Here is a 10,434-nt window from a genome sequence, read left to right as displayed (position 1 = left end):
TCATTTCCAGTTTAGTTATTTGTTTCTTTAATCTCCATCCAAGTTCCAGCTCATTAAAGGGTGTGCATGAGGAGCGCCGGGGAAAATGTGCCCTTTTTCCCTTTGCTGTCCTTAGCAGCACCGAGAGCCCTGTGAACAACAGTGCGATGCTACCTGATGAAGAACTGAGGCTAGAGGCATTTTCAGCAATTTAACACAAATCATACTGACAAGCAGCAGCAGATCCAGGAATTATAATTTCATCTGCTGAGTTCTGGCTCAGTGCTGATGTATCTTACTCCCTTTTCATTCTCTCTGTGCTTGCAACCTACTGGCATGGTCACCAGCTCCAAAATACCTCCTGGGAGCTCAGGCACAGCTCAGCTATCCACTGGCAAATGCTCATCTTGTAAGAATTCTTGATATTTACAGCTACTGGGGTCAACTAGAAAACAAACAACTTTTCTAACCCATTCTAACCCATCTCAACATTTTCCTGGGAATTCCTATGCCCCTTTAGTTGGACTGCTTTTTCCTCCCATGGAGCAGCAGTTTCTCGCTCCAAAGAAAAGAGCTGAGTGCCAGCCCAGCACAACAGATAGCAACGAACAATGCAACGTGTACAAAACTGTTGTACAGGATCACAGGAGCTGCAGGATGACGTATACGGGACGAAAACAAATGAATTATCAACCCAGATACAAACGTGCACCATTTTAATGAGCTGCGAGTTGAACCATTTCAGAGCCGCACTGGTCCCCCAGCTGAAGCTCCTCGGTGATGTCTCGGGCAGTTCAGGGGCACCCCCCGGTGCAGCTGCCGTTCCTGGGAGCACTGCCACCATCGGATGTTCGGATGGTCACCCCAGTACCAGCCCCTTCCCTCTCAGGTCTCTTCCTTTCCTGCCAAGTATCATGCCAATTCCTTTGGCTGAGAGCTCTGAGCTGCGACATCTCCCTGCTTACTGTTTATTTCTCTCTCCTGTCCGCTAGAGATTGCACATCTCATTTTCACTATCACTTCAACACCACTTTTCACTTCAGCTACCTGACCTTGAAGTCTCTTAGGCTGTGGATCTGTGAACCGCTTCAGCTTCTGCGAATGCTCTCTGTGAGCTGGTTTCTGATACGTGTCACCGTGCCCCTCTTCTAGTCACAGCCAACACACATCTGCGGCTGCTTTTGCTGCTGGCAGCCCCAGGGGCTGAGCAGTTGGCCTAAGGGGCAGCCCCTCGGCACCGGTAGCTTCGGATCGGCACGGGCAGTAGCACGGGCAGTAGCACACAGGCTTTCCACACCAACCAAATGTTCTTGAACTCATGCTGTTTGCTTGGGCTGGCAGCGGGGCTGCCCGTTGTGAGGTCTGCAGTCGGTTTCACAGCAACCGCCTCATCTTGACATCTGCTAAAAACATTGTGGCAGCAGTGACCTCGGCCACAAAGTGAGAGAGTAAGAACAGGCCAGAGGAAAGTAAAGGCCCTCAAGTTGTTTACTGGCAACATTCCCAGGCCCACTCTTCCTGTTCCCAAAATAGAGAGCAGCCTGTCTCGTAAGCAGCCCTCAGCAAACACCAGCCCTGTGCCTTTCCCCCACCGAGCAGAGCCTTTCAGCCTTTGCAAGAGCAGCTGCAGCAGGACAGCTCCCTGTTTGCCAGGCTCCAGATAGGGTCCTTGGAGTCTTACAGCATGTCTGCAGTGACACAGAACTAGAAAAATGGATTTTGTGTTTGTAAATGAACTGAGGGAGGGCCAGTTCCTCCTGCCCACCCTTTATACTGTCCTTTTCTCGTTTTAGCGTGCTGTAAATGACCAGCAGCTCTAACAATCTGTGCATAACCAGGACTGATTTCCAGCCAGAGGCCCAGCAAAACCAGCTCCTAACTACTGTTACTTTATTTGTGTTGAGATAATACAGTAGCCTAGGAACAAGCAGCCTGCTTTGTTTAGGCACAGGAAGATCTCTAACCTGACAGAAAGCTTGGTCTGAAGTTAGACAGCATCTAGTCTGTTCAAGGTGGGAAGAAACATGTTCCTACACTCATGCACTGTATTTTTCTAAGGACTTCTCCTAATCTGGATTTTTTCTCCATTTTCATTTGCTCTGGAACTTCCTTCTGCCTCTAGGTAATGTTTTCCTCTTCCCAGTGAAACATCAAGCCTGCGCTGAGCTTTTATTTTCTGGGTGTGGGAGAAGGGGGAAGGAAGGCCAGGGTTCTTGTGTACAAACCTAGTCCTAGAAGCTGATCAGCTCAGGCCTCTTGCATCTCCATGGAGTTCCACTGAAGACACCAACAAATGCAGTTAGCAGATGTACCATACTGCTGAAACCCATGTAGGAATTAAGCCCGTGTGAGAGGATGCACAGCAGAGGAGGAGAGATGACGATGGAGCTCTCTGGCCGAGCAAGCATGGTCAGCGCTTTCATCTGATCCACTGACATTTCTGCACTATGACCTCTTGCGAGGACTCAACCTTAGAGGATTCTGGCCGCTGTGAGCAGCACAGAAGAGCCACTGGAGCCTCAGCCTGTGTGATGTGCATTTTCCCCTGCTGGGTTAGGGCAGATAGGTTCTTGCTACCAGAGCCCAGGAGAGTTGTGAGTGGTAACTCCACGACTCACAAGGCTCTTTGGGGGTGTGCCTCTGACTACCTCTGCCTTGTACCACTGAAAAGGGTGGGCCAGCCTGGCTTGGACTGGGAACAGTTTGGCTCAGGACGATCTTTTGTTACACCGCTCTGGCCTGGGCCTGGCTCTGCTACAGCAGAAGATAATTACTAGGCCAACTTACCGTGATGATCCATGACCATGTATAAGCACCTTTTTTCCCAGACTCTACTCCCATAATTGCGAAGCAGTTGAGTTAACACTAAAGCTTGCCTTTTCCTTCACAAATGCACACTGGTGGTGACCCTTTTAGAGTTGTCTTTTCTGCAGTCCACATGTCTACATCTCTTCTTGGATGCTGGTTCCAGCCTTGAGGTTGTTCAGATTGTCCCTTTGTCTGTTGAAGACCTCTGCACTAACCATGCTAATCCACAGCAAGCAATCAAATCTGCCCATCTGTGCTTTTACTATTCCCCTTGGCGGCAGGGTGACTTCTCTATTTTAATTAACGAGAGCTGGATGCCCTGTCAAGACTTACCTGCTCTGATTTTTCCTTATGTTATCCTAATACGATTTACCAACATCACCCTTCTCAGCAAGAGAAACCAATTCCAGTCCCTTGAAAGCAGTACGGCGAAACAAAGAGAACTCACCAGGGCCCACAGCAACATTCAGCTGCATTCTTGTTAACCTGCTGCATTTCCTTCCCAGTGAATATACTAGTTCTTGCCTACTCACAAAAGTATGTTCAAAAATGCATTTTTTTTTTGATAGTCACAATCATTTAGTTTCAAGTTTTTAATCCCTCTGTGCATTTCTTGGTGAACACCTCCTACACATATTCAGTTCGTGACTTATTTACTTATTACAGCATCAGTTATTAATATCACTGTTTGCCCTTTTCCAGCCAAACAACCCATTCCAAATTGTACTGAGCCTATTTCATATTTTGCAGCAGTCTAAGACCCAAATTCCAAATGTCACAACATGAGAAGGAAGATGTTTGCTTTTGTTTTAGTACAGACATTTCCAAACCTGCTTAGCTGGGGTACCCCTGTTAGCTGCAGTGACTGACAGGACAGCAATAGCTCCCAGCTCTGCAATGGGCTATGTGCACTGCACCAGGGAAGGATGCAAAATTCTTCTATTCCATCTTTTTACTGCAGTCTGCAACCCATAAACCTAGTCTCCAACCCCTTCCTTACCGCCAACCTAAAATACACCCAGCCTCAACAACACCTTACCCTCGGTCTCATGCTCTTCCTCAGGCCTGTTTCCATCTCTTAAATTGGTGTGTGGTTCTTGCAGGTGCTGTGAGTTGCCATTTGTGCATACAACATCAAGTTAGCACCAGTGATGTTTTGCATTAACTTCTGGTCAGCTCTTTGGTGAAACTCCCTTTGTAACCACCTGCAAAGCAGCCGAATTGGACAGTCTCTGCTACACATCCCTCAGGCCCATTTATAAAGCTCTGGAGGGGCTGTGTAGCACTGCAGTGTGTGAGCTGTCCTCTGGGAATAAGCAGCACTGGAAAGAGCTGTGTGTACAAGGAGTTTGCCTACATGGAGCTCATGGCAGGAAGATGAGACTTGTGTCAAGCATCCTGCAATTTAACAGTAGGCAGCAGTAAAATGTAGGAAACACAGGAAGCCGTTGTTTGGACAAACAGCTGTGACCTGGAGCAACAAATATAAGGAAGTATTCTCTGGCCCACTCAAAAAAGAGACCTCCAAAAATAGCCTCCTGTTGACTTGTCATGGGCAGATTATCAGAGGGGAACTCTCAGTATTTCTCAACCAAAGCCAAAGCTGAGGTTGAATAATGCAACTCTTTAAATGTGAATAGAGTAATGTGAGTTTACATCCTCTGAAAGTTTAGTGGTTTTTCTTTTCTTTTCTTTTCTTTCTTTTTCTTTTTTTCCCTTAGGAAACCTTGTCAGATGTAAAAATGGTAAGCAGAATGGGTGCTGCATGACAAATAACAAGACTGTGACACCAATGCTTTCTTTGTGCTCATGAACACACACAACAACCTCGCTACCTGAAGTCCCAGATCCCAATTTGTTGTATGTGGATAACAAGAACAATGAAAAGCCACTTATATTTATATATAAGCTATATATATATATATAAGCTCTGTTGATAGCTCCCATATATAACTGGCAGGATTTTAAGCATACATATTCTGAGTATAGGTTGACAGTAAAAAACACAGGGTATTTTAATGTAGGTATAGGGTTGTAGGAATAGGGCTGCCCAGTTTCAGGACTGGGGAAGGCTGGAGTTTGGCGTATAAGAATCACGGGACGGAAAGTTTGGATCTCCTTGGACCTGCTGTTGACAAAGCTTAATGTGAAATTCAAAGCCGAGAAACTGCAGTTTACAAGCTGTATTCAGTACTTGATGTAGAGAGCCATCTAGTGGAAAGTCTCTGCGTTTGCAACAACAGCCTGAACTAGTAGTGTTTTGCAGCACAATCTGAACAAAGGCATTCTTGTTTGTTAGCATCTTGGAAATGAATTTATGAGCTTTCCTTTTCAGGCGGAAGGCTCCCCTGTTGAGCACCTACAGCATCCACAGATGAGCCTTTGGAACAAGAAATCAAGCCTGTCTTGCTGCAGGACCATTTGCAATAAAACGTGCATTTCCTAAAATTAATTCCCCTTGACTAATCACTTCAGGAAGCTTTCCCTAAAACAAAACCAAAACCAAACCACCACCAACAAGCAAACTAAAGCCCTCAAACCAAAACCAAACTAGTTTCAATTTTTGTTAGTAATACATGTTCAAAAAGTCTCAGCAAAACTATCAGGCAGCATACTGGGATAGTGCAGAAAGGCATTAGTATGTATGTACCGCTGCAACCTTGGTATTTGACTGAATTCATTGGATGGCTACTCAGTATTTTCCACAGAAATATCGAGTGTTCTGAGCAAGATTCTCTGGTTAAAGGACTGTAATAACCCAGAAAATACTGGAACCGTTTCAGAGAGGTTCAGATTCATCCTTTCATCTGCCCATCTGGGCAGTGAGGAGGGTGAAATGGGTAGTGCAGCAATTGTAGGGTTACCTGTATGTTCCATCACAAATCTGCAAAACACCTAGGATTTCTGAAAGCCTGGAGAAATCTCATATATTTAGGTTTTTACCATTTTCTCATACTTTAATTACTACTGCATTAAAGCTTATAAACAATTGATGCTTCACAGATTTTTATTTTATTTTTTTCCCCACTGATATCCATATAAAGTAAATAGTTCAGGCACTATAACAAAACCTTTCTGGGATCCCATAACGTGTTATTGATTAACTGCTTTTGGTACTCAAGATGTTCATCTACCTGCAATGCTTTTTTTTGTTTGTTTGTTTTGTTTTGTTCTGTTTTTCTTTCCAGACTTTTTTCCCAGTGGATGCAACTACATGGCCCCTCTCTGCTAGAAATCACCTGATTTCATGAAACTGAAAAAAGGTATTTTTTTAAGAGCTTTGTCGGTCAGTACTTCAGTTAGGAAAAACCTGGCTAATAGAAGCAGTTATTCAAAGTTATTCAAAGGCAGGGACAAGTAGGCAGGTATAAAACTGCAAGAATCTGACAGATCTGGAAATTCAAGCTTAAAAGAAATTACAATACTGATATAAATTTTCCTGTTAAAACTCTGTAAGAGGGTGAAACCAGTTGCTTCATTCCATTAAAGATGATTTTGGATACTTACTTCTTCTGTAGTACAAAGGAAATTCAGACACAATTATATTAAATATATTAAATAAGAACACACAAAGCCTAAGAGTATGGTTTGGACTGTTCTCTAACCAACCAAATAAAATGCAATAATTAATTTACGAACACAAATTATGCCAAATTCAACCAGCAAAAGGAAAAAGAAAAAAACAACCCCACAATAAAGAATTAATAGCAGCAATAATCCACAAATTTCCCTAAATATTTTTTTTTGTGTAGGAATATTTCAAATGCTTATTAAACCAGGGCTATTCTTCCTGGCTTGCTTTGACCCCCCCTTTTCCTCTCCTCTCTTATTGTACAGGGTCACTATGCACGCATTGCCCCTGAAGCAGCGAGAAGACACTGGAGACCCCGGTGCTGCTCGGTGCCCTCTTGCAGTCCTCCTGCCATAGTAGCAATGCTGGCAGCTTGTGCACACGCTGTGGAGGCCGCAGCCATATGTGCAGCAACCACGCTTCCCCTGCAGCATGCCCTGTCCCCCGTCCTCAGCCGTGTCACTGCACAGCCAGGCTGTCACTGAGCCTGTTACCCCAGTGCTGGAGGGGGGGCCAGAGCACAAAGATAACCTAGTGCTGGGGTGCTAAAATGCAGCGTCATTAAGCCTGTTTCAGCAGTGGATCCGGTCTCCCTCTCCTTCCAGAAAGTGCTGATGATTGCCCTAGTCTGACTGGCCGATCACCTCCACAGAAGGCTTCTGCCCAACCTGTGAGGTTGAAAAAAGAGTCAAAGATGAAAACTCTGAAATAAAACACATGTTGCTGCTCTGCTCAGCCCAGCCCCCTGCATACTGAAGGGAGGTGACAGGCTAGCACCTTAACGACCAGAAACAAGTCAGACATTTCAGGTGGAGACAGCAGCACACATCGGGTAGAATAGGCCAAAAAATCACAACTTCAAATTCACATGTAGGTCATGATGAAGACCTTGATGGGATGGGGAAAGGACGAGCTGCAGTGGGTGCACTCACCTGGGAGCTGCTCCGATGAAAGAGGCGATTCTGGCCTGCGTCCCCTGCCGTGGCAGGCCGAGGCCTGCGGCAGCTGCAGCTTGCCTCTTCACTGACGGATGTTTCTAGCTAGGGATCACAGCACCTTGTTATTTTAGGTAATTTCTAATTACTGGAGCAATACTTCCCAAGCTGGGGCATGCTAGCCTGGGTTTGATCCATGTTGGCATTAGGGAAAATGCCTGTAATAGGATCGAGCCCAAGGCAGAGAAGACTGCCTGACTCAGGCTCCAGCCAGCAGCAATGGCTCGTGTGACTGCCCTGCAGGGTGTGAGGAGATGCAGCAATGTTTCTTGTACTCAGCACTTCAGGCTGAAGGAACAAATGATGAAATCAAGGTCCCCATCCCTCTGCCATTCACATACCATTTCTGTGACGACACACGTACCTACGTGTCAACCCAGACTCCACTCTTGGCTGGGTAACCCAGTCAGTGGGCTGAGGAAGAAGTTAACTCATTTTTTGGCTGCCTTCTGTCCCTTGTGGCTTACCACTCTCAGTTAGGTCTGAATGCACCAGGCTCTTTGAAATCCTGTCAGGCCCCACATGATTGCCAATGGAGCTGACAGTGCAGGCTGTGTAGCTGTCACAATGTGGTCAGCAGCAGTCTCCTCTCCATACACTTTCATACACCTTTACACCTAGGCTCTGTGCATTCATCAATCTTCCACTTTTTTTTTTTTCCCCTACAGTAAATCATAGTAAGTACAGAGCTTTGAAACACCTTAAGGTGTCTGATTTTTAGGAAGAGTTGAACTCCCTATAAGATGTCTCAAACCAGGAATCCGGGAACAGACTTGCCAAAAAAATAAAAAATAAAAAAATCTAGTCCTCTTTAGAAGTATACATTGTAGTAGCAGTTCTGCAGGGCAAGAAAATGCCATCTCTGTATCTACAGCTCAAGAATGATTTCTGAATTGCTTTTCCCAAATGAACGTGTCCTGTTTCACAGGTTTGGCACACCTGCCAACACACAGGAACAAAGAACATAGCACCCACCCTACCATAACGCAGTGCCAGCCAGCATAGCCCCAGCTTGCACTTGTCTCCCAGTCTCCTGTCCATGAGCATGTTGCTCCCGTCTTCCAGTCACCATACCATCCTGGCTTGCACTGACACCCTGCTACTGGTTGGAAAATGGCTACTGCACATTTGTAAGAGAAATGTGTAACAGTTTAATACGCTTGAGTACTGCCTAGGTGTATCAGCTGGTTTAGAAACTTTAATAACTCCTCTGTGAAAAATCAAACAGCTGGGAGAGATCGTTCTGTTCCAGAGCTATGGAAGTGCCAATGCCATGAAAGCATAAAGCCCAAAGAATAGTTCTTGATAAATCACCCCTCTCTAAATGGCCTGACAGATAGAAGACCCATAACATAGTGTATTTTAAAACCTTCTGGTAATTAGTGTGGCTCCAAACCAAACGATGACCTTGGCATTGTCAATACTCATGATACATTATTGAAGCATTCTGTCAGAAGCTGGGTTCTTTCAGTGTTACTGTTTTATTTACTGCCACTGCAAAAATATATTAATAGTCATACTTCACTACCATAAAAGCTTTACTTGGAATGCAATACTCCTACCACAAATGTCATTTAAAGACTTCAAGGACCATGCTCAGAAGTTTCACCTTCCAACTGCAAAGGCAGCTGAGGCAGCGGCAGGCAGCCAACTTCTAGTGTTGGCCATTCCTGAACCCACAGCAGGCGAGAAAACAAAACAGATGCATATCATCAAACATCACTTCTAGGTCTGCTAGCAAACAGCAGTTCAAAGCCAGTATTTTATTCTAAGATGTACCTCTTGCCACTTCAAAATAAAATTTCTCTCTGACATATTAATTACCACCACCAGTACAAATCCAACACACAGATCTCTTTCCAAAATGTATGTTTGATCGAGTAATCAACCATAAGCTTTTGTAACTACATTATTACCAGCTGTACTGCTGGTGATTTCAAAGGCTTCATTTTCCATCTATCTTTCAAATTTTCTTTTGTTTGCTTGTTGTTAAACACTGATTGGCAGACAAGTGGGACTGCATGTAAAGCAGAGGTCTCCTTGTAGCAATCAACATCTGTAGTGCTTGTTTTCCTTGAGGTCCCACCAACTATACATTCAGCCCAGAGGTTTCTTCTTTCAGGAGAGACATTGTGATTTGCCTTATGGCCCCCATATCACCCGTGAGGACTCATTTGCAAGATCTGTGAAAAGAACAGTATCTGCAGTGTGACCAAGCCAGAGTCTCTGTGCAACATGATTTATTTTTTTCACAGATACAAAATAAAAGCCTACAGACAATGAAATGCAGAAATGGGAGCAGCAGCCTGTGTCACTCACTGTTCAGTATCCCCATCTGTGCATGCAGATCTCAGCCTGCTGTGCTTCTGCGCTTAGCCTCAGAAACTTTATGTAATGGCTCATTTCTTTCTTATTGAGGCCTTTTTGGTTCTCGCCCTCCTTTGATCCCAGCTTCAGCCTTTGAAAGACGATTCCATTAGAGCCACTGAAACAGTTTCTCCCTTACTGACAGCCTGTCTCTGTCATTTGAAGCTGTGTATCTATGTCTACTTCATCCGTATCTTTGTTTTTGGTTTCCTGATTATTTAACAAAGCCTTCAGAGCACTTAATTATATGTGCTCTGGCAAAGAGCAATACAAAATCAAGCAGGGAAACCAAGTCCCACAAAACAGTCATTAAAAATTTCCTATAATCTTCCCTCAAGTCATCACACCAGCATCTTCCCCAACAGAAAATTTTGCTTATAGGTTTTACTGGGATGCCTGTGGAACAGTGCATTTTGCCATCCCCCATGCTCTATGCTGAATGATTATTTTGCATTTGAGACAGCAAGTGTCTATTAATGTCAGCAGCAGATCAATAAAACAGAGCTATTTTTGCCTCATCTAGACAGATACCTATGATACAAAGGCATATCTGGAATGGAGAAACTTTTGAATATGTGCATTGGATATTTGTATTTAAACATTTCTGTAGTCAGGTCCTCAAGGTGTTATGCCCCTCCTAGGTGTTGTTTCTGTTCTCTAGAGCCTTGGCATTCTTCATGGTTTGGTGAAAAAACTCTTCTGGAGTAGTTCTCT

The sequence above is a fragment of the Cygnus atratus genome, chromosome 9 (genome assembly GCF_013377495.2).
Source record: "Cygnus atratus isolate AKBS03 ecotype Queensland, Australia chromosome 9, CAtr_DNAZoo_HiC_assembly, whole genome shotgun sequence".
In the NCBI taxonomy this organism is placed as follows: domain Eukaryota; kingdom Metazoa; phylum Chordata; class Aves; order Anseriformes; family Anatidae; genus Cygnus; species Cygnus atratus.
This window is presented reverse-complemented; position numbering follows the sequence as displayed.